A 25948-nucleotide genomic window follows, 5' to 3' on the forward strand; every position below is an offset into this window, starting at 1 on the left:
AAATAGACGTTCTCTTCACTGATTGTTGTGGACATCTGGTGTGTAAGGAAACACACAAGCCCAGCATTTGGTGCTCAGGAAATATCAAGTGTCCATGAGTGTTTGCCCACACAAATAAGTGTGCTTATTTTATTTCCTGAGCCATTATTCAGACTGAAAAAGATCTAAGCTCCTACTATGGGGAAGGCATAGAATACAAAGTCTGGGTTTGCCACACACCCTACAAACGGTATGGCTGACATATACCCAAATCTCTCCGCTGCTTTTCTCTTTGTTATGACAAAATTATCCACAAACCACTTAAGGAAGGTGAGTTAGTGTTGGTTCACAGCTCAGAAGTCCGTCCTTTATGTGCGGTGGCAGGGCCTAGGGTCGGCTGATCTCATTGTGTGAGTCAGGAAGCAGAAAGAAATGAAGGCCAGGCTCAACTCATTTTCACCTCTATTCAGTTGAGGAACCTTGCCTGTGAAACGGTGCCACCCACTTTTAGGGTCAATCCTCTCACCCTACTTAGCCCAATAAAGAAGACATCATTACAGTCACGGCCAGAAATTTGTCTCCCGGGTCCTGTCAAGTCAACTCCCACAGATACTATCCACTCACCTGGACAATGTAGCAAAGTGCCCTAGGCAGCTCCAAGACTGGGTCTCTAGGTTGTCTCAGAGCATCTATCTCAGGACTCCATCGCTCTCTGTGAGAATCTGCCTCCCCTACCTACATTCGAGGCCCCCTCACACAGTCCTCTTCCCCTGAACCTTTCAGAACAACCCAGGTTTTAATGACACATGAACATGTGTTTTAACCACGAGGCGTAAGATTTACTTCCAGTTGAAGTTGACTTGAAATGTCTTCACTTTAAAAGCTCCAAAGTACATAGGGCTCCCCCTCCATCAGCAAAGCTGCTCTCAAAGGCAAGATAAATTAGGCAGCTGATTGTTGTTGTCTGAACGAGACAGCCTTGCAGTCAAGCCTGTTGCTTAAAGACCTGTTCTGAATTAACTGATGATAAAAGACTTGAAGGCCTCGTAGTTTCTGTGCAGAAAAACAAACAAACCAAAAAAAGGACTCATAGGGTGTTGCACTTCCTCCTTGTTACACATAAGAGAATCTTTTGGTTATATTTTGTTTTAAACATTATCCAAACTTTAAAAAAAAAGTCCAGCATTCTCTGTGTGTATATTAAGGAATATATAGATTTAGCTATATGCTTCATAAGCCTAAAATGACAGTACCTGAAATCACACAGAAAGGCATCTCTCTCCAGTCACAGCCATGGAAAGCAAGCAGGGCAACAGGGCTTTGCAAAGTCATCTTAAGATGGGTTCTCTCTTTCTCGTTGCTCCACCAGACCTAGACTTCATCCGTCAGCCATGGGATCCCCAGTCACGCCCTTCATTCTACATTCAAAGCAGCAGATGAAAAAAAAAAAATAGTAGGAAGAAGGAACACGGGGTCCCTTTAAGAATGAGTCCTGATGTTCTGCACTCAGTGCTCCCCACTTGCCTAGATCATAGCTGACCCCCACAAACTGTGTTCTAGGAGCCCAGGAAGAGCTGAAGAGCAGCCATCAAGCTGTCCCAGCAGAAAAGGAAAAGAAGTGAATTACAGTTCTAGGTGTACACTCATATATTTTTTAAAAGAAATCTAATAATGAAATCATTCTGCAAAAAAAAAAAATGATTTCTAGAGATGAGACAAGGGAATCAAGTCCAGGAGAAAAGAATAAAGAATTGTCTGTGGATAGAGGCAGACTGATCAAATGAAAGAGAAGAGTAATATTTGAGCTCTATAAAACTGTCTCCAGTCTCTCTGCTCATAACACTGAATTTTATAAGTTTCTCTGCTTTGAAATATCAGTAGGGCACAAATTCTCCCAATTTTTGCATTCATGATTTAGACATTTTAGAATTTTAAATGCAAATTTTCCTAGAATAAGATTGTTCAGAAAATGTAAAAAAAAAAAGGCTTTTGGGGTTTTCCTAGAGGAAATATTTTTATTACACAGATTTCAATATTTATGCCATATACTACGTCTTCGTTACCTACAGCTCTGGGGTGCTTAACCTTGTTAAATAGGACCAGCTCTTGAAGGGAGTGGACCAGGAAGCATGACCCCCGTGTCTAACCAGATGACTACTGATAGAAAGAAAAGCTCACTTTGTTAGGGACAACGCAGGCTTGTTTATGGGATTAGTGGCTTCCTAAAAAGAGGGAGAGAGACCTGAGCCTTCCTGTCCTTGCATACTCGCCATGTAGAGCGTGCCCTGATGCTCTCTGCCTGTGTTATGATGCTGCAGGAAGGCCTCAGCACATGCCTGTCACATGCTCTAGGGCTCCCCAACCTTTAAACTATAAGGAACACATGGTTTTTCATAGTTATCCAGTATTGGGTATTCTGTTACAACAGCAGAAAACAGACCACGGCATAGGCAGTCACTCTGCAATGGCTCATACTTTAACTGGCTATGGAAAGTACAGATGGACATATTATATTCTAGGTGCTGGAGATTGTGACTGTTGTTGGTGTTTATGGATATTCCAGGGAACACGAGTATCTAAACCGAGAATGACATGTGTGTTGTCTTAAAAACAAATTCAATTAAAAACCTACGGATCTGATCCTGACATCGCAGTCACAACACCAGCCTGGCTTTAAATGTATTTACACAGGGCACTCTCTAGTCTTTGGAGCTATCAGCAAGCATCTCACAAAACCGGTTTACCCTCACCACAACCGGTTTTCCTGGTGGTTGAGAAAAGAGCTCCAAAGCCATTTCGAAGGTGGATTTCTTTAATGAGTCTCCTCTTTCTACAAGACATCTGAAAAGTACTAAAGCTGTGGCTTTTATTTCTAAAGTGCCTATTGTTCAAATCTGTGTGTGTTCGAGCATAAAGCGGTAGTCCGGTAAACCAGGACAGTAGCCGGTCACTGAACAAGTGGGAAATAAAGAATCGACCATACACCAAGTTAATAGAAACAAAAAGAACGGCTTAAAATAATGTGTAGAACACTCACCCGACTCTGAAAGGTGACAATCCGGGAGTGAGACCATCACATACGGAAGAAGCTGCATCTCCAATGGAAATTCACCATGAGGGGAAATGGCTGGGAGAAGGGGCAACCAGCCGGCCTGCAGGGAGGTCAGGGGAGTCCTCAGAAAAAGTCAGAAACGGTATGATGAAGCATGTAAGGAGAAGATGGGGGGTGGGTGTCAGAGGGAGAGCTCAAACTCACTGCTCTAGAGGAGCCAAGCTTCAGCTCCTACACCCACGTCAGACCTGTAACTCCAGCTCCACAAGACCCAACACCATCTTCTGGCCTCTAAAGGTGCCTGTTCGCATATGGCATAAACACGCAGACTCATATACCTATATGTAAATACAATAAAATTAACCTTTAAAACTAAGATTAGACTCTGGGCTCAAAAGAGCAGAGGTAGAATTATGATTTTGTAACATAATAGCTGGGTGACAACAATTACCAATATTCTAATAAGGCTAATAATCCCATTCATAGCAAGCTAGGTATCTGTCTTTGTGTTAGTGCTTCTCTAATACCCACACCGAGAGCTTCTGCAAACGTACTTGAGATATGATTAGGGAGCTAACCTGTGTCGTTTCCCCTTTATTTTGAAATTAACTATTAGAATTCATGGGCCCTTGGCCACTTCTGTCAAGGTATGAATGGATTTGTTAGATGAGAATAACTAAGGCAGATAACCGGAAGGCTGAAGACATTTCAAAAATCCCACTTCAAATTTCTCCCGGTGACAAAGACGAACGGAGAAGCTGCTTTGACTATTGTGGGAAGTTTTAGGAGGGCACAGCTACAAAACAGAATTGAAATAAATATTTACTTCCCTTACCCTCCTACCCCCAGGGAGCTGATGAAGATTTAAGACTGTCAACCAGGGTTTACACCAGGCCATACACAAAGCCTGGGTGGTTCCGATGTGACTTGATGTCACCCTGTGACTGCTGGGTGCTTGGGGTTTCATTTGCTGGTTTGTTTGTTGTTCTTGTTGTTTGTCTTGACAAAGTTAATTATCTCCAAGTGACCTCACGGACTGTGGGATCAAAAGGAACAGAGCTACCTTGCCTTTTAGGTTAAGTCTCAAAGGCAAGAAATCGCCCTCAACCAGAAACTTCGCCCACATCAAGCCGAGCAAGGACATGCGTGGGAAATGACGCGGAGGCTCTATGCTTTACTCCGCCTGTCAGTTCTCATCCCCTGACCACTCTTCAGAAAGTCAGCCAGGCGAAAAGGCAGTAACTAAAGCCACAGGAAGGAAACGGCACTTCAAAGTTTGTTTTGATTTGGATATGAAACCATTTTCATGTTTTTTATTAATCTTATTTAATTTTTTTCAATACAAAGGAAATTATTTTACTCTCTTAAGCTTTTTCCCCCTGAAGTTTTTAGTTTCAGTGTGTGGTAAAATTAACTCAACACTGAATAAACTTAGACATGAGTCACCATGGTCTCTTGCTTGGGGTCATCAAGATGAGTGAAGCTAACCTATACTCACTGTGAAAGCATTGCTTCCCACCCCAACCCCAGCTCTAAAGAGAAATCAGCTCAGCCCTTATGATGCTACCATTCCCCACCACATCCAACCCCACCCTTTGCAGACAGCACCAGGAAGGCAGAATGTTAGAATACCCAGTTTTCAGCAACAAAAATACTATGTGGTATAAAGAAATTTCATACTTTAATATGACTTATCTTCAGAGCAAGCAAAAGTACTACCAATTCAGCAACTGATTTATAAAAACTGTATTTTTCAATTTCGAAATGTTGGGTAAAAGTCCTCTAGAATTTTGCTTGCAAAACTTTTATAGAATGGCTGTAAAAATATTTTGGTCTTTGACTCTAAATATATGATATGTTTTATGTGACAATTCAAGGGGAGAAAATAAAAAGTACATTGGTCAGTGTAACTTCAACAATTTACCCTATAGGTGGTGGGTGAGTGGAGAAAAGATGGCGGAAGGTATTTGGGTGAAGGCTTTACCCCAGCCCCAGGCATCTATATACCCAGAGTCTGGGATGTTTGGGTGGAGGCTCCACCCAAGCCCCTCCCCTGGGAGTTGCCTCAGTCCATACTACGCCCCTGAGAAAGCCCGCCCACCCAACAATGACCCCTCTCCAGAGATGCGCAAGACCACTCCCACAGAGTGTTTAAACTGCCCCTCAGAAAACAAACCCATGGTTTTTCCAGAAGACCTATCTCCTCTCTGGGGGGGCTGGAAAGCCATTCAGGAGCATTGGTAGCCATTAAACCTGGGCTCTTTCTAATTCGGTTTGATTTGGTCTGATTTGGATTATTGCATCGGCGGAGAGGCAGAAACTTTTCAGAAAGAATAAGGTTAAAGATGCAAGAATGATTTCTTTTTAAAGGAAGGAGTTCTTTAGGATTTTCTTTGCTGCAAATTGAAGGTTAGGAAACAAGAGATCAATCAGAGCAAACCAGTGGGTAATTTGGGGGATTCACAGCCTCATATTTTACAGTAGAAACTTTCCCACGCAGGTGGAAATCTACAGAGAATGCGGCCTTCGGGGGCCATGTGTTGCCTAGTGTTTTGTCAACGTGACACAAACTAGAGCCATTTGGGAAGAAGGAACCTGAGTTGAGCAATGCCTCTATCACATTGGCCATAGGCAAGTCTAGGGGAAGATTCTTGATTAATGATGTATGTGGATCAAGTCCACTGTGGGCGGTACCACTCATAGGCAGGTCCAGGAGAAGCAAGCCAGGATGCAGCGTTCCTCCCTGGTCTCTGCTTTAGTTCCGGCCTTGAGTTCCTGTCTTGGCTCTAAATAAATAGCCTGCCTCCATCTTAGGCTTACAAGCCATTTTCTTATAGTAAAGACAAATTAGGTTCATTCCTGTTTATCATTAAACACGTTTCTCAAGGATGGGGCTATAGGCATCTTTAACTACAAATGGCTCTGTACTGTGCGTTTCAGGAATGGCCGTTGTATCTTTGTTTCAGAAAGCTATTTATGACTATCTTGTACCCCTACCTTTGTTTCTAAAGGCTATATGGCCCCCCACAATTACCTTGACATACTACCTCTTGTGTTACCTTGTTCTGCTCCTGTAACCCCGCCTATTCCCCCCATTTGGAAACTCTCTACCCCTGAGCTACAAAAGCCTTGTCTTCCTCATGTCCAGTGCTGACCTCATGAACCCTGCCTTAAGGGGAGACAGTCCATATACCTGAATAAAAAAAGCTCATTTTAATTAATTTAACCATGACGGTTTGGGTCGGTGGTCTTTCTTCTCCCATCTTCAGAATCATGGCTCCTCTCTGTGATAGACTGTAGCCTGAAAGTGTCCATTTTGGTCCGAACATATTGTTACAGCAACAGGAAGTTACTAGAACAAGCCATTGCACAGTCTTCCTTGAGTAATGTAAATCAGACAGTATCTCTAAAACATTCTGGAATTATGACAGACTCAGTGTTAGCACTCTATTTACTAACTATGGGGTCTGGGGTAAGATAGTTGGCCTCTTTAAGGTTTCAATCTGCAAAGACAACAGCTTCTACAGGGATTGTTGTGAATTTTCAAGTAACGAAGCCCTATAAAATGTTTACTTATATATATATATATAAGTATAACTTATAACTTAGTCTGTAATAAGTCCTGCACAAATATTCAGTCTCTTTCCTTCTCTGCTAGTCATTTTCTTTTAAAGTTCTCATTTTTTTTCTTTCAGTTGAGTAAGACTATTTCAATAGAATAGGATTAGCTTTCTTAGCAATCCCAATAAAACATACTAAATAATTCCACAAATTAATTAAATATAAGGCCTATCTCCAACTCCACAACACTTTGTAAACCAGAGCCACAATTCTCTTAGAATTGCTAAGAGAATTGGTTTCTTGGGAGACAGGCCATATGCCCACCTAGATATTTGACTCTTTTGTTCCGTTCAAGCCTCATCCTCATCATCTGTTCAATCAGAGTCTGCTCTCAAGAAGGAAAATTGATTAGATATTGCTTCTTAATAACCTATGAAGCTTCAATCCGCGTCACTAATTTGGATTTAAGAAGCAATTTTTGGCGAGGCACTCCTATCCCATCCCGGGAGAAGAACGCCTCATCTAATAATCTGTGTCTGGAGATAAAAGCATGCATTAACATTCTTAGCACTTTTGATGGACTACAAATGGTCACAATGCAGGGCAATATTTGAGCAGTAATGATTTGTGCCTTCTTCTTAAGAGTAAGCTGATTGCAGCGGCCCTCACGCCGCACGAAGTAAATAGCTAAAGGGGTCATGAATCTTAATAGCTTCCAAATCAGAACGATCTCCACCTTATATGCTCTGACTGGAGTGTGAATAGAATGTATAAATATTAATAGGCCTGCCTGAGCCTCCGCAGACAAGCTGTCTACAATTTCACAGAGGGAAGATTGAAGTTACCGCGCGCGGAGCAGGCGTGAGGCCCCACCTGGAAATGAACTGTCAGCATGTGGGCAAATATGTTTTTTTCCTGAAGTGATATTTAATGCTTGGGCCTGCCCTAGTGCCCAGCAGCACTGGGAGTTGGTATTTAACTCCAGCTCATCAAGCTGCGTTAGCTCGGGAGCACCAGGTCCACCCTGGAACGAATCAGACAGACCACCCTCCTACAAGAGTCTCAGAATGCTATTTTGACTTTGGAAACAGTCCAGGTTTCCCCCCATGCTCTTCTGGGGTGCCATCATCTTATGACTTGCTGGCTACTGGGCACAATTCTGCTTGGTAACATCAGAGACAGTGATTCTGTTCTCACTGGCAAGACATGGGCATTGGTTTTTCTAATGAAAATAAAAAGATTCCAGTTTTGTGTTATGAGTCATACAATGGACTGAAAACATTTTACCAATGTCAGTATCACGGTTACTAAATGATATAAAGAAGAAAATTGTTTTTTTAAATGGAGACAGCCCAGATCGAAGGATGAGTGGCTTTCTTTTCTAACCTGTGCCGTCTCACAAAGAAGGAGGCCTGCACAGCGCTTCCTGTGCTGTGTGACGCCCACTGAACCACTCGCAGATGCAGTGGGAAGAGGAAAATGAAATATTCTTAGGAGCAGCAAAGAGAATTGGGCCAAACCAGCAAGTAGGCTTGCACCTGTAATCTCAGCATCTGAGAGACTGGGGCAGGAAGATTATGAGTTTGGGACCTGCTTGGGCTCCAGAGTGAGTTCCAGACCAGTCTGTGGTGGCAGGAGGGTGTCAAGTTAGAAAAGCAGTTCGAACATTCTTGCACTGGCCCCACTGCAAGGCTGGCACTGGGCCTGCACTAGGACCTCATCCATGCTGCGTGGTCATGACTTACTCCTCACATCTTCCACTGGGGTATTTGGGAGGGAATGGAAGAGCACAGAGATGCTTATTTTTTTATGGTTTTAAAGCTGTTTTTGTTTGCTCTACAAAGGAAATGAGATATTGATTTTACATTTCTCTAACTTCCTCTAGTCTCACACAAAGTCAAAAATTTCTCTACCAAGTCACTCCAGTCCAATATCCTCCAAATATATTAAATTTAATATAATATTAAACAACACTCATCAGCATTGATCATCTTCAGATATGAAGGCTGTAGTTGAAGGAGTCACTAGGTAAAAAGAGAGTAATGGTCAGATTGAACCATTGGTGCCTCTTACATAAGACCCGCACAGGTTCAAACTGGATAAAATCTCAGCACCAGCAAGAAGTAGACACAAAGTCCCAGACTTAATCAAGAAGCTGTTTGCAATCGGAAAAGGAGAGAAACCAGTTTTTTTTTAATGGAGTGTCGTTAACCAAGGCAGGCCCCCCACGCCAACGGAAAGTAGATTCCATGTTTTCTTTGTGTTCTTTCTGTTTTGTTTTGGCACTTTGGTTTTTCTTCCTCTCTTTCCTTCTTCATTTTGTTTTCTTCTTCTCCTTCCCCTTCCCCTTCCCCTTCCCCTTCCCCTTCCCCTTCCCCTTCCCCTTCCCCTTCCCCTTCCCCTTCCCCTTCTTCTTCTTCTTCTTCTTCTTCTTCTTCTTCTTCTTCTTCTTCTTCTTCTTCTTCTTCCCCCTCCTCCTCCTCTTCCTCCTCCTTCTTCTTTGTCTTCTTCCTCTTCCTTCTTCCTTTTAGTTTGCCTGTTTTGGCTTTTAATTTTTATCTTTTAGTTTTTGTTGGATTGTTTTGGGTTTTTTTGTTTTGTTTTGTTTAGAGGGAAGAAAGAACATGAAGTTGTGTAAGTAGAGAGGTAGGAAGGATATGGGAGGAAATAGGACCAAGATATATGAAAAGAATCAAATGATAATTATTTTAAAGATTTATATTTATGATTCCTGTTAGATATTTATCAAAAATGTGCCTTTACCAATTTGGAACTGACAAGAAAAATTACATAATTTGTTAGATTTTTTTTTTTTTGAACCAAAGGATATGTGGGCAAACAAATCAACAGAGCCACATTTGCCAACCATCACGCAAGGGCTTTCTAAAAGAGTTAACTGTTACCCCCAAAACAATTGCAACAAAATCTGACAATGGGGCTGCCTACCTTGGCCCTGGTCAATCAGGACAAGCCACCCTGTGCTCAGTCACACAAACCATTGCTGCAGGTATCAGCTTCCCAGCTGCTCTTCCGGAAGCTGGGCACACGACAAGCATGATCCTGCCACATAATCACTTTGCTTTCATGCCCAGTAGACCACCCTGACACTTCAGTTTCAGGTCCCTCTGACTTGGCCCTAAGTCCACTTCTCTGTCTGAAAAAAATTACTGGAAAATCTAATCAACGTGTTTGCTTCTTAGTTTAAGATGCTACACATCTGTGGAAACATTTAGCAGGCACTAGAATTTAGCATCCAGTTTCCCAAGAACATCCTAATTCTATTAAAAAATGGTAAAATTTGTCACTTGGAAAATGGGTTGAAGCAGGCAAGCATGGAGACCGTCCAGCAACCAGGGCAGCTCCTGTCCTGTGGGTGATATGTGATCAGACACATCCTGGTGAAAGAATAGTTGGGGACCAGATGTGATGGTACATACCTTTAACCACAGCACTCAGAAGGCTAAGGCAGGTAGATTCCTATGAGTTCAAGGCCAGTTCGTCTATATAGAGCACTCCAGGCTGGCACAGGCTACATAGTAGAACCCTGCCTCAAAAGAAGATGAATGGAAGGAGGAGGGTATTGAGGAGGTATTGGGAGGGAGAGGGGGCCTAGAGAAATGGCTCAGCAGTTAAGACCACTTACTGCTTTTCCAGAAAACCCCAAAGTTTCTAGCACCCATAGGTGATGACTCACAACCACCTTTACCTCCAGTTCTAGGGCATCTGATGCCCTCTTCTGCCCTCCTTGGGCACCTGCTTTCACCTGGTAGATACAGACAAGTTGTCACACACATATACACATGAATAAAAATTTTAAAAATTAAAACTCTTTTGAAGCTAGCTTAGTTAAGGCCAATCTGTTCTTGAAGTGACTACCAGAAAACAAACAAGACATATTATTATTTCGTGTAAATACATGGTGGAATGAACATATGCTTAAAAATACGGGCTCTACCAGTGCAAGGACAGGTTGTCCAAAGTTATACACCAGCCTGAGGGTCCATTAGTTTAAGGATCCATTCCACTCCCATTGCTTCTTTCTATCTGCATTCATTAAAAAGAACTACAGAAAAGAAGTCCAGGCTCTCCCCAGCCACGTGCGCAGTGAGCCTGTTCCCACTCTCTGAGGCATGCTCTATATTTTACTCTCACTTTTAGCAACACTTTTAAACTATGTGCTGTTTAATTCCCTGTCTAAGATGCAAAACCAAGGACATGACATCATATAAGAGCCCAGAGAACCCTTCACGTGCCACAAAACTGGATCCTGCATTTGGTAGTCAAAATCTTAGAGATGTTTGTACCTCAGTCACTTCCAATATTATAAACATGTGAGTTTGGATCCAAATTCCCCAGATGTCAGCCTTCAAGGAACAGGCTCCAGATAAAAGATCAATCTTCAGAAGTCACCATCAAGGCCTTACCCAACAAATCACTCCGAAAGAAACAAACAAGCTTCAGAAGCCAGGAGCATAAAGATAAGCGTTTAGAAAGTAAAGGTCGACCAGAAAGCCCGAAGGATGCTATGATCCTGGTGGCTGCTATTAATATGTAAATAGACCTCTTGACTCAATGCATGTCAATTTCAACCTTATGTGTACCCTCTTTTAATGTGATGCAGCCCCCAAATGAAGATATTTACTCAATTATGTGTTCCATTTCATTTTTTCTCTTATGATACTTTTATGTGTGTATTGCGTACATGTGTGTATGTGTGTGAGAGAATTTTCTGCATGTATATATTTTGATTAAGTCCACTTCCTACTATTTTATGCTAGACCCTTCTTCTAACGTGTCTCCCTCCCAAGTTCCTCTCCTACCCCCATTATAACCCCGATTGGTGCTGGCTGGATGCATATGGATGGGGCCATCCACTGCAGTATGGACAACCTACTAGGGGGCCACATCCTTTAAGAAAACTGACTCTCCCCTAGCAGCCTTGTTAACCCCTCCTCCATCCTTGCTGGAATGTTGACTGGCTTGATCCTGTTCCAATCCTGTGCAGATAACACAGTCGCTGTGAGCTCCTGGGTGAGGCAGCCTTGTCCTGTCCAGGAGATTCAGTTTTGCCCCAACCCTCCCCAGCTCACACGATCTCTCTGCCCCTCTTCAGAGATGTCCCCTGAGCCTCGGGCCAAGGAATGTGATGTAGATGTCATATCTGGAGTTGAGCATTCTATCATCACTTGTTGTCTGCCCTTTGGCCAAACGTAAGGGTGGTGGTTTGAATGTAATTGACTCCATAAGCTCATAGGAAGTGGAACTATTAGGGGGTGTGGCTTTGTTGGAGTAGGTGTGGCCTTGTTGAAGGAAATGTGTCAGTGTAGAGGTGGGCTTTGAGGTTTTCCTATGCTCAAGATACAGCCAAGTGTCACAGACCATTTCCTCTTCCCTTTCGGTCAAGATGTGACCAGAACAGTGTCTGACTACATGCTGCCATGCTCCCTGCTATGATGATAATGGACTGAACCTCAGAACTGTAATCTGCTACCTCAATTAAATGTTTCCCTTTATAAGAGTTGCTGTGGCCATGGTGTCTCTTCACATCAATAGAAACCCTAGCTAAGATAGTAAGTCTATTTGGACCGCCATCCCCTGACAAAAGAGGCTGTTCTAAAGAGGGACAAGAATATGCTCCACTTCTAAAAATTCACAAAACTATTATCATAGAGTTACACTCTTTATAATTACGGTTTCAGATATGTGGAACCAAGCAAAGGCTGTCTTGAACTGCTCATATTCAAAGCCTGTGAAGAAACAGCCAGATCACAAAGACGAACATCAATTACCAAGTAACCATTTCTGTAGGCACACTTTTTACACCATGCAAAGCAGATAGGCTTAGAGCTGAGGGGAGGTGCAGAGTAATGATTAACTGCGAGGACCACGAAAGCCTCTGAGCATCAGCAAGCCCGTGTTCAACATACAGCAATACAGAGCGCTCAGCTAAGCCCAGTCTACAAGAGTCTGCTCATGTGATCAAAACTAATTAAGTTGCACTGCTTGACTCTCTGTCTACTATAAACTAGTCAGAACTCAGCTGATGTCTCCAGACAGCTGTCCCCACCCAAGAAACATGGGAGTTAGAATTTTAAATTGCACATACTATGTAAGGTCAGAGAAGAATATAATATTTTTTCTCATTCATCGTAAGAGTCATAATGAACACCTTTATAATAATAATCAAATTAACAAGAGAGAAGAACAACAAATTTTGATGTGAGAACCTTCAGAAGTCCAAAAAAACACGTACACACAGCACACAGTGTAAATAAGTTTATCTATTTATCTAATTGTGTGTGTTATACGGTGTATAGGTTATGAAAGCACAGAAATAGCAAAACATTACTGAAGCAAAACATATCCTCATTTACCATCTCACATAGTTAGAATCCTTTCCACTACCCACATGTCTGGTACCCATTATATTAGTCTCTGTTTCTGTGAATTTACCTTGATAAAAATTCCACACATAAGTGAGACCATGAAATATTTTTCTTTCTGTGTTTGTCTCATTTCACACAACATAATATCCTCTACTCTCGTCATGTTGTAACAAGTGGTGGCATCTCTCTTCTCAAGGTCGAATAGCATTCTTCTTTATTCAACTGTCCATCGATGGGCATGAAGGTTGTGCCATGTTGGTTTTGTTAAAGATGCTGCAGTTAACCTAGAGGTGCCAATATCTTTGAAAAAATAGGGTTCTTCTCCTTGGAGTCATGCTCAGGTTGCTCTATCTCATGTAATTCTATCCTCGAACTCTTGCTTTTCTCAACACTCTCACCAATGTTTGCTTCAGCTCATCTTTCTTAGAGCAATGATCCTGAACAGGAATGAGGGAACTTCCTTGCACATCCCTGGTGATTTCAGACATTGAGCATCTTGTCATAAACATGGTGGCTGTCTGTGTTTACTTTGAGATGTGTCCATTCAGATCATTGTCTATTTTTTACTGCATTATTTACCTTTCTGCTGTTAAATTATGAGGGGTCTTCATAGGTTCTAATATGATCTCCTTACCAGATATGTGGCTTACATATATGTTTTGATGGCTTTTAGAGCATTGTCTTTTCATCCTGTTGATTGTACTGCAGTTTGATGTACTTTGTCCTTTTTCTTTCTTTTTTTCTTTTGTAGTCTGAGATTTTGGTGGCATGTCCAAAAAGCTATTGCAAGAAATACGTCAAAGAAGTTGTCCCCTAGACTCCTTCTAGAATTTTTATGGTTTCAGGTCTTATATTTAGGTCTTTACTTATGTTGCTTTTGTTTCATGGTTGACGAGGAATTGATAGTTATATAGAAGTCTTCATGGAGAGTATGATGTAATCGTTCTCTCTAGAGGGAAGTTGAAAGACTCATTTGTTCATATTTTCTTTATTCTCTGTGACTAACATCTCTAAGTATTGGGCTCAACACCTGTCATGTGATGGTATTCAAGTAGAGAAGTGAGGGAGACTTTCTCCTACTGTGGCGTCTCAATTTCTTTCAACCTAAAATACTCAACATGCCAAGATGTCATATTTGGGGTCACATATCCTATACCCTAGCATTGGTGGGGCCTTCATAATTCACTCAAAGTCACCATGGAAATGTGTTACTCTTCTTATACTAGTTACCAATTCTCCTACAAAACTTAAAAAAATGGTACAAAAGTAATTTTACTGAAAATTAATTATAATTACATACCCCAATATGGACAGAACCTATTTCAAATGAAATCACTGAATGTGGTCTTTGTATTTTGGAAAATATACATAATAAGTTACGTTTTATAGAACTCCTTTCTAGGACAGGGTTGAGAGATCTACATCAGTTTCCTGAATATGCCATTCAGACGGCATTTAAAGGTCTAGGTAATACTACAGAGCCTATATTTACATATAAATTAGGCGCAGCACATCAAACAAAAAATGTCATGACTTTTAGATGCCGCCATTAAATTCCACACAATGACTTAATATCTTCACTTTGACAATTACTATGTCTGAATCTGCATATTCCAATAAGGCATTTGAAAAATAATTTTACTTATCTTTACTTTTATTATATACAGCCTATCATTCCAAAAACTTAGAGTAGTTTTACAACTCTAAGACACTTGAATTTGGGGCTGAAGAGATGGCTCAGCAATTCAGAACACTGACTGCTCTTCCATAGCACTTGGGGCAGATTCCTGGCACCCACCTGGCAATTCACAACCAGTTGAAACTCATTTCCAAGGGATCTCTATCCTGGCCTCTGCAGGCAGCAAACACAGACATTCATACAGGCAAAACTCCCATACACATAAAGTAAAAATAAAAGATACATTAGGTTCATTACATCATTATAGAAAATTAGGGATATTTGTATGTTTCGTTGCTGAAATATTTAAGTTGTCCCCACACCTCTAGCAAAATTTGGCCAGAATTTAACTTGTAGACTTGTCCTTGGCTACCCAGCAGCAAACAAGAATAAGTAAGAGATGACTTCGCTCTGCACTCTTGTACAAAGGGGGGGGCACTAGGGACCAGAGAGAAGAAAATGTTTCTACAGTAACATGGCTAGAAAGGCTAAGTTGAGCTCCCTCTTGTTCAAAGGTTCATTCATTCTTTCTGTTTGTTGGTGTTTGTGGTAGTTTAAGTGAAAATGGCCCCCATAGGAAGTGGCAATATTAGGAGGAGCGGCCTTGCTGGAGTAGATGTAGCCTCGTTGGAGGAAGTGTGTAACTGGCCATAGGCTTTGAGATCTCAGAAGCTCAAGCCAGACCAGTGTCTCCCTCACTTTCTGCTCACTGAGGATCCAGATGTAGAACTCTCAGGGTCTTCTCAGCACTTTGCCTGCCAGCATGCCGCCATGCTTCCCGCCATGATGATAATACACTAAACCTCTGAACTGCAGGCTAGCACAAATTAAAAGTTCTCCTTTTAAAGTTTGTGGTCATGACATCGATTTACAGCACTGAAGCCCTAACTAAGACATTGTTGTTTCTCTCTTGTTTTGTTTTGCCTGGTGCCTTTTTTTTTAACCATTTAAATCCCTTCCTCAATTTAGTCAGGCAAAAATAGTCTAAAATAAAGGAACACAGCATGATAATTATTTTAAATATACTCAAGAATTCTGAACTTCATCAAAGTCAATTATACCAGACAGGAATAAAAAGCATTATATAAAATAATATCAAGGGGATAATTAGTACACTCTTGTAAGGTTTAACTATTCCTTTCTTACTAAGAACAACTTTTCAACTTCAGTCCCATTCACAAAGTGATTAAAAATTAAATAGTTTTCTTCATCATTCTTAATTACACGAGGCTTCCCTGAAGGCAATACATACCTCACCCAGTGTTCGCAGTTGTGTGTGGAACATGATATGGCGAAGCAGAGAAAAGAAGAAACTTTGGGCGCCAGTGAGTGATGCTGTCACAATCATTGGCAATGTGAACCTGGAACAGTGGAGCCCAAGAATGAGGCGGACTAAAGCCTCAGGCAGTAGCCAGCTTTATTCAGAGCATCAAACCATTTGTACTCTGAGGGCATCCTGAGGGTTAGGCAAGGTCGTATGAGTTTAGGCTGTGTACAGTCCCAAGGGAAACCCATGCTTGGAAACATCATCTAAGTAACAGTGGGTAATCTAAAGTGTACTCACTTCTCTACTCACTATCCCTGCAAGAGGCACAAAAGAACATTCCGAGAAGGAGTATGCTGTGGAGGAGCAGAAGTTATAAGATGTATGTGCCCGTACTACTACGTGTACTACGGTCCTGTAACGCCTGTACTATGTGTTCTACGGTACTACACCTGTAACATACTGCCTACACTATGGGATGATTCGAGAGTCCCAGGTAAAGGCCCAGAGATTTAAACACACAAATACACACAGACAGAGACACAGGTCATCCTTTAAACAAAAATGCCCCCTTTACTGTGTTCCAGAGCAGCTTATATAGGAAGCTTTAACGGATAGCCAGGCCCCAGCCAAACCCACCAGAAACCACTCCCCTGCCATCAGGAACTCCTGAGGGTCTCATGCTCAGAGCAGCTGAAAACACAGGAAAACAAGTTATTTTGCTCAGAGCAGCTGCAAGCATAGGAAAAACAAGTTGTTTACAGGAAATTCAGGGTCTGGGGGTCCACAGTCACCAACAATAAGACTCTTGTCTTGTTTACTTGGAGTTTTCTCACAAACACTCAGAAATCTTCTCACACAGCTTCATCCATGGACTGTGTTCTGACAGAGTGAAAATACCCAACTTATCTTGAGACAGATCATTTAGTAAAACGTTCTTGGAGCCATCAAAATCTGCATCTCTTTAATTTAGCACTATCACCTCTGAGTGTTTTCCCTCAATTAATAATCTTAATTTTAAGATGGAATATTTTGAGCACAGATAGGTTCACTGACATTTTATTCACAAGACTAAGCAGTTGAATTCAACCTATGCAATCAAATGTAAAATAATCGTTGCATAAACCGATGTCTACCCAACACATCATATACTTAGCACAATGATCAGCTAGCAGATCACATGACCACATGGAAAGGTGTGAGTATGTATTGAGTTATGAGCATATATATGGCTATATATGAATGTGTGCATATATGTATATGCATATATAATGTGTATATTATGTGCATATATGATATAGTGTGTATGCATATGTGCATGTGTGTGCCTATGTGTATGTATATATGTACATGTGTGTGTATGTGATGTGTGCACACGGGCATATGTGTATGTGTGTATGATGTATATGTATGTGTGTACATGTATATGCATATAGAGAATAACATGCAGATGATGCAACTTAAAAGGAATGGAGAAGAGACAAAAGGAAATACAAAGAATGAAACTTTTGAGAAATTTCCTTCTCTTTCTGCCATTAGGCATCCACTTTTTTTCTGAAGTGAACATTATTATTTTGGAAATCATTTTTTAGAATAACAAAACATATAATAAAACATAACAATAATAAAAATCCATGCACTTTCCAATCTAGTCATGTATTAGGTTGTCTGAACTTATTTCTATGCCAAGGGCAGCAGAAAACAAGGATGAAGTGTTTTGAAAACATCTGCTTGAGGTTATCAGAGCCTTCACCAGACACTGATAGCAGCTGAAGTCTTGATCCCAAAAACCTGAAGGCAGAGAAGTGAGTTTCTTATGATATGTGCTTTTCACTTAGATGACAAATTCCAGAGGACACTGAAACCCATGAAGCACTCAGTCTTGGCACCTAGCAGATGCCATGTGGGACCCAGCCTGCTAAATGCAGAAAACTTAGTAAATCCCTAGTGTTTGGATTTGGGATCCCAAACCCTGCATCTTTGGTGAAATAAGGTAAAACTGGGGACTGGTGAACTGATTTAGAATTAAGAACATATACTGCTGTTGCAGAAGACCTGGACTTGATTTCCAGCACCCACGTTCATAACCACCCGTAACTCCAGCGGCAAGAGATCTGACGCCCTCTTTTGGTCTCTAGGGCACCTGCACTCATGTGCACAGAAACAACACAGAATTTTAAAAAATAAAAATCTTTAAATAATGGAAAATTAGAAGTAACTCAGCATTCACAGGCAATAAAACTCAGCTTTAAATCTTCTAGATAGCTCAAAAGAAAATGTCAATTCTTAACATTAAAGTACATCCAGAATTTCTGGTACCCCCAAGATTCTGGCAAAAGCAAACCCTCTCCAGAGAGAAAAACCTTCATCTTAGACTTTGAACTGTTTTTTGAACACAATATTTTTAACTCAAAGTTCAGATCCAATCAAAGGGTATACAGAGAAATAAGACCACGGGAATAAAAGGCAGCAAAAACTCGATATACAGTTTACAGATACACGTCTTTCCAGGCATGGATGTGGGGGGTGGAGGTTGTATTGCTATGTGCAACAGGGTCTCATGCATTTCAAAATGACCTTGAACTCACAGTATAGGCCAGATTAACCTCAAAGCCATGGTCCATTGCCTTAATCTCAGGGCGCTGTGCTAGGTGCATAGCGTTCTACTCAGCTGACGCAGGTTTTCAACAACCCTGTTGACTGCATTCAAGAAGGGAAAAGGCAACATTCTATTTCTAGCAGAAAGTTAGAAACTAAGGGACAAATTAGCAGATTTCTACACCGTATCTGAGATTACAAACAGATTTCATAGACATGGCCAAATAAAATTAGACGAGACTGTAAATCATAAGAGATGTTAACTGGGATGAATGAAGTCCAATTGACAAAAGAACAGAAAATATAGAAGATAATGTTGGGGACCTAGCAGTTGCATGTATCTGAAATACATTTAACTGTAGTCTCAGAGAGACAGCAAATAAGACAAAGCGATATTTAACATGCAATAGCATGTTTTCAAAAATAAAGAAAGGCATCAGCTTATAGATTTGAGGACCCTTTAAAAACAGAGATTTAAAAATCCAGGAATTTTGGCTGATTCATCTTCTACCAGTGATCTATACAAGCTTGAACATGGTGTTTCGACTTCCTCGAGTGTCTGTTTTATCATCTACAAAGCCCAAGCAGTGGACATTATGATGTCTAAGAATATATTAGGTCTGTGTCTAGGCACAGCTGCCACTCTCAATAGCAGCCCTCCTGCCTTCGATTCATGTTGCTGTGGAGAAATGTACAAAATATAACACTTATATATTTCCCACTGCTCAAAAAAGCTTCCCCGTTAATCAGTAGTGTTATGAGTCTATATTTCAACAAGACCTTTAAGACTTCCACTGAAGAGATGGCTCAATGGTTAAGACCTCTGGTTGCTCTTCCAGAGGACCTCGGTTTGATCTCCAGGACTCACATTGTGGCTCACAACCTCCTGCCAATCCAAGTCCAGCAAACCGGATAACATGTTCTGGCCTCTGTGGGCACCAGGCATTTGAGTGGCACATAGACACACATGTAGGCAAATACTCACACACATAAAATAATTTTTTTAAAAAAAATGAAGAATTAAAGCTACTACTATAGATGTCATTCTGATTATTCAACAAAAGCAGGATATTTTTCTCTTAAAGGATGTCCATGTACCACCTGGCACGTGGCATGAAGGAGAAGTAATTCCTAGTCTTCAGTGGACTTTATAAATTGGACTTTATGGCATCAATAAGTTTGTTTATTCTACTGTAATTAATAAGCTTAATTAGCAAACTGTCGATTAACAAAGAATCATGAGCAAATGCACAGAATGAGTAAGTTCCAATAAAAGAAATCTGATGTGGGAGTGTCATATATCAATCTGTTGATTTCATTGGTTAAAAAATAAAGAAACTGCTTGACTGGCCCTCATAAGTTAAAACATAGGTAGGCGGAGTAAACAGAACAGAATGCTGGGAGAAAGAAACTGAGTCAAGGAGTTGCCATGATTCTCCCACTCCAGGCAGACGCAGGTTAAGATCATTCCTGGTAAGCCAGCTCGTGGGCTACAGCAGATTATTAGAAATGGGCTATGCAAGAGCTAGCCTAGAAGAGGCTAGATAGAAATGGGCCAAGCGGTGTTTAAAAGAATACAGTTTCCGTGTAATTATTTCGGGTAAAGCTAGCCGTGGGGGCGGCCAGGTGCCGGGGACACAGCCCAGCCACTCCTATTTCAACAGAAATCAGCAAAAAAAGTTTTTAAAGCAATAATAATAATAATAATAGAAATATTAAAATCTCAATTTATCTAGGTTCTGGTAGCTAACCTTAACTGAATATAAAGTTATAATGGTTGTCCAAATGTCTCTTTGTTCATGACATTAAATTGTGAACACAGAAACAGAAATTCCCTTTACAGGAAAAATATCTTATCATCAATTTATATAGATTTATTTACTTTTGTATGTGTGTGTGTTACCCACATGTATGTATGTGAACCCTGTAAATGTCTGGTGCCTATGGAGGCCAACTGGGGTCATGGATGGTTGTGAGCCACCATGTGGGTGCTGCGAACTGAATCTGGGGCCTCTGCAAGAGCAACTGATGCTCTTAATGGCTGAGCCATCTCTCCAGCCCCATTATCACCAAATTATTTGGAACAATTTCTACAATCTTAAATTACCTTTCCTTAATGTAGGAAAAACAGAAACATTCTCCATGCAGGCTATAGGCAACACAGCTTTCTACGCGGTATCTCCAAGGAAAGGAAGGAAAGAAGGGAGGAAAGAAAGAAAAAACCTCATAAATCCATCAAGTTCATGAGCTAAAAATAAGGTATATTTCTCTGCCATTAAGGAAAATTGAGTAATTTGGCCACCAAACTAGTGGTAGCATTTATTGATCCTTTCCAATCACAATTCTTATAGTCCGTGTAAATAAGAAGCTGTGTCATATTATAAATCTGGAGAATATACAAAACTTCATCAAAGATGGTTTGGTGAGGTTTTGTTTTTAATTATGAGGAAGACTGGTCCCCCTATCTGAGTTTTAATAGTTAATGAAATGCAAATTGAATGCTTCTCCCTGTTAAACATCAGAAGGGTCAATGTATAAGTTCTTTTCAGATATTCAGATTCACGCTGCGAATTTTCAATGCTAATTCCGCAGTTCATTTCTCCCTCACCTCACCACTGACGGCATCTACCCAGCCCTTGCCTGGACTTGGGCTCCTTTTCTGTACTGATAAACGGATTAACACGTGGCTTTTCCCGGCTTCCTTGGAGCACTGCCTTCCCTATTTGCATTTGAGGTCTAGTAGATCTTACTAATCACACAAATTTGTAGGAAAATGAATTTAAAAAGCTGTGCAAATTATTTGGGGGTAATGCCAAGAAAATTGGGTTATTTCAAGGTAATATTAATAGGAGGAAATGGGGAGAGATTAAAGAAGATAAACAGGATGAGGGTCACGTGAAGTCATTTATGCAGAAAGTGGTTTACAAAGAAAAGTCACCTGTGAAAACCTAAACAGAACCCTTCAAGTTCAACAGCACACACGGTCAACATTCGGCAGCGTAAAGCCAATGCGGCTGCCATGTGGCCCTAATTACACATTTCATGTTACAATGCAAGAGAGGGCTGGTGTTCAATTGCGGCCCTTGAGGAAAAAGCATCCTAGAAATGGGTCCTTACAACTAAGATGACTTCCATGGAAATGGGAAGAGCTCACCAACTTGTTACCCAGGACCAAATGGTCAGCCAAGCAAACAAAGGTGTTAGTAACTTTATACAGACTGAGCAGGTTGTACAAGTGTGTGTGTGTGTGTGTGTGTGTGTGTGTGTGTGTATGTGTGTGCGTGTATGTGTGTGTGCGATGACAACGAGAAAGGAGGCCATGGAATTGAAAGAGAGCAAGAAGGGGTATGTGAGAGGGCTTGGAGGGAGGAAGTGAACAGGGAAATGACATAACTGTAATCTCAAGGGCTGAAAGACCTCTTTCCATAAATGGATGGAGCACGAAGTGCTGAGCTGGTAAAGGGGGTGGCAGTGTAGACTGTGGCTCTAACCCCAGCCTTGTTATCTGTGGAGGACTTTTTACCTTTTATTTATTTAACTTGGTAACAACTAACCTCCCGTCTGCTTGGCTTCCTCAAACACCATTAAATTCAGAGCTATTTAGAAATTTGATAACTGAATGCACTCTTAAAAACGCCTTTATCCAGGTTTTCAGTATTTTATCACCAGTGGGCAAGGCTTGGGGACATAAAGAAGAGCTGTGGTGGCGTTAATGGAGAAGGCAAGCGTTTGATCACATGGAAGCTGCAGAGTTAGGGGAGCATGTGCGGAACTGCCTCTTTACCGTAGCTGGTCCTTGAGAGGCATCCCCTTGTCTCTGCTCTCAGCATCCAAACAACATCTGTCTGGCACTGGTACCTCTGCCTCGGTCTCAGGCCCTGTGGTCTCTGCAGGGGTGGCGCCCATTAGAAAGGCCTGTGCGATTCCATAGGATTCTACCCCCTCCCAAAAGCTAATCACTAGACAGGACACCTCACCCGACCCCCCATCACCCCTGCATAGAGGCTTCTTGCAGTATGGTTTTTCTTTGTTCCTTCCAGGCCTGAGCCGCAGGATGTTAGGTTTGGATGAGTCCCACACAGTTGCAGAGCTGAGGGGTGAAGAGAAACCACCTGCTAAAGTTCTTTGAGCCTGAATCCAGGCGTGTCTGATACCAGTCCTGTCTCAAGACTTTGTCTCACATTAGAGATTCTCTTTGCTTACTATGGTATGTGTTGGCTTTGTGTTGCATGCAACTAGCTAATCTACTAGGAAACGTAAGTGCTAATGGGAATGAAATAAAGCCAGTAACCCATGAGAATAGTGTTTAAATCTCATGACATACATGATAGCTACTGTTTTCACACTGGCTCTTCCATTTGATCACACACCTCTTGGTGTGAGACCCAGCTCAGTTACCTCTTCGTCCTTTAACCCACAGTGACAGCTGTCAATCTTGGCTGTCAACTTGACATGCCCGGGAAGAAGGAGTCTCAAATGGAGAATTACTTCCATCAGACTGGACTGCGGGCATCTGTAGGACATTTCCTTAACTGCTAAGTGTTGTAGAAGGGACCGGCCCAATGAGGGGAGGGCAACAGATGGGTCTGGGCTATGAAAACTGAGTGAGCAAGCCAGAGGAATCTAGCCAGTGAGAAGCATTCCTCTGTGACCCCTGCTTCTGTTCCCTCCAGGTCCTGCCTTGAGTCCCCCTAGCTTTCCTTGATGACAGACTCTAACCTGTAAGCCAGACAAACCCATTCTTCCCCAAGTTGCTTTTCATCCCAGTGTTCACCACAGCAACAGGGAATAAACAGGGATGTCCACCTACGGGGTTCATGGAAACAGTAGACATTCAAAACACACCCATTTGATTATAATTAAAAGGTTATAAAATGTAGTCCAGTGGGGCGGTGGCGGCACACGCCTTCAATCTCAGCACTAAGGAGGCAGAGGCAGGTGGATCTCTATGAGTTCAGGGCCAGCCTGGTCTATAGAGCGAGTTCCAGGACAGCAGGGCTACGAAGAGAAACCCTGTATTAAAAAGCAGATGAACAAAAATATGTATTCCAAAAAGTTACACTATTGAAAAATTAAACTCTAGTCATCTAGTCAATTTGTCTTCTGATTTGATTACTTAAAAAAAAACTAAAGATAATCAACTCAAAACACAACAATACAGGCCAAGTTCTTAGAATGTGCATTTGAATGCTAGCCTTCCTTCTTCACTGCTACTAAATAAGATGGTCCTGTATTTTAGAAAGCAAAAATGGGAAGAATTCATTTTTAAAAATTTATACAGGGCTTGGGGGGGGATGTATATCTAGCAGTAGCATACAGAATAACTCCTACCAAACAATGAACAGATAGCAGCAGGGTAGTTGGACTGTTTCATCTTTGAACTGTGTTTTATGGGCTAAGCTTGGGTAAGTAAATTGTTTGCGGGCAATAGAATGGCCAAATCCATTATCTAGAAGAAAGGCCCTGAATCTTAATTCCAGCCATCTCAAATATGCTTTCAAACAGAGAAATTATTTCTCGCTGAATAGGACTTTGCTACTGGAAGCATCTGTAAGCTTTTACCAGAAGCTGATTGCAAAGGTTTGGCTATGCACCCGTGAGTCATGCTCGCTTTAAAGCAGTAGATGTGTTCACTGAGCTGGCGGTGACAAAGCTGCAAATGGTGTCTGTCCTAAGGCTGAAGTCAAAAGACCCAGGGCACCAAGCAAGAGGCCCCCCCTTTTCGTCTTGTTTTGTTTCCCATTCCCATGTTGCCACACCAGTTCTCCAGCCTTACAGAGCCGCAGATCACTAGAAAGGCCTCGGCTCCCTCCCCATGCTTCCTGTTGAACCCTCTCATCCTCAGGAAGTGACTTTGTCTGTCCCTTCACTGTGAAAACAAAGGCTTCTCTATCAGCTTCCTCCCTTTCCTCCCATACTCCTCCTGGACAGAGCAAGGACTCTCCTGAGGGACCTGAGGGACCTCTGTCTTCTGGTATTTGTTGTGATCTAGCTGCTCTCACTCCCCCTGACTGACAGTAGAACTTTCTTGCGGTCTGTAATTGACAAGGATGTTTGTGTTCTTTCTGGCAGGTGGTTTTCCACAGAAGCAGTAGAGGTATAAAAGGCTTTAGCTGGGCAAAATAAAGGTTTCTATTCTTCTAACTGAAAAGAAGCCTCCATATCTCAATCCTGGCACGCCCTCCCCCAGTCTAGACATCCAGGCTGCGAGCCAGCAGCACGGCAGGTATTCATTCTGTATAGCCCTCCACGTTTTAACCTATGTGGACAACAGCTGTCAGATGGGATGGGATGTCACAGCATCTGCCCTGGCCTTTTGTTTTCTTGCGCTGCCTTGAGTCACTCCTGTAGGTGAAAACTGGTGGCAGCCACCCATGGGACTCTGTGCCGTGAGGGACCTAAGTTTCTCGAGGAGGTCTAAAAGCTGATGCTACCACTGCAGCAAGTCCTCAAAGGCTATCACACAGCCAACAGATTAGCCTTGCTAAAGATCTGCTACCCAAACTACTAAACCTAAGGCGCCCCAGACCGGCTTTCAGAAACTGTGAGACAGTAACTGTTAGTAGGGGGAGCTAGGCATTGAGAAATACATTTATTTCAGAGGATTATGGCTGCTTTTTGTGAACTTGACACAAATATAGGGAGAGGAAGCTTCTGTTGAGGAATTGCCTCCCTAACACTGACCTATGGTTGTGGGAACCCATAGAGACACCATTCCATCTTAACTTAAGGTCAGAGAGTTCAAGCATGTTCTTGCTCCTCAAGGCCAAATTGTAGAATATTTGGCCAAAGGTGTGGTTACTAGACATTTTGCTTCTCAAAGTCAAATAACAGGATGTTTGTCCAAAGGCCTGGTTACTAAATGTTTTGAGAATTAAGGAGGTGACTATGCTTATTTATTCCTTGAACCATGGTAAGGAAATCTTTTGCCCTCCCCTTTTTGCTTTGAGTATAAAAGAATTATGAGAAATAAGTTCAGGGTTGGTGCAGTATTCACTGAGGGCCCTCCTGATTCTATCTTTTGTCTTTTGTCTCTTTCCTTCTCCATCCTCACTTCCCTATTCAGGTACTGTTCAACAGGTCAGCTGGTCCCTAATGTATGGTGTCTTCTGTGGGCATTTTCTTGATGAATGATTGATGTGGAAGGGCTCAGCCCGCTGTGGGTGGTGCTATTTATTAGGCAGGTGGGCCTGACCTAGGCAAGTCAGGGAAAATAATCCAGTAGGTGCTGTACCATCCCCAGTCTCTGCTTCAGTTCCCACCTCCAAGTTCCTGCCTTGACTTCCCTCAATGATGGGCTGAAACCTAATAGCTGAATACAATCTTCTTCCCTGAGTTGCTTTGGTCAGAATGTTTATCACAGATGCAGAAAAGTAAATGATACAGAGTTTAAGAGCAAACAAATCAATCACCCCCCCCCCTTTGCTGCT

Source organism: Microtus oregoni, unplaced genomic scaffold, assembly GCF_018167655.1.
Source record: "Microtus oregoni isolate MIOR12 unplaced genomic scaffold, Mior012 000001F_ref0000356, whole genome shotgun sequence".
Classification (NCBI taxonomy): Eukaryota; Metazoa; Chordata; class Mammalia; order Rodentia; family Cricetidae; genus Microtus; species Microtus oregoni.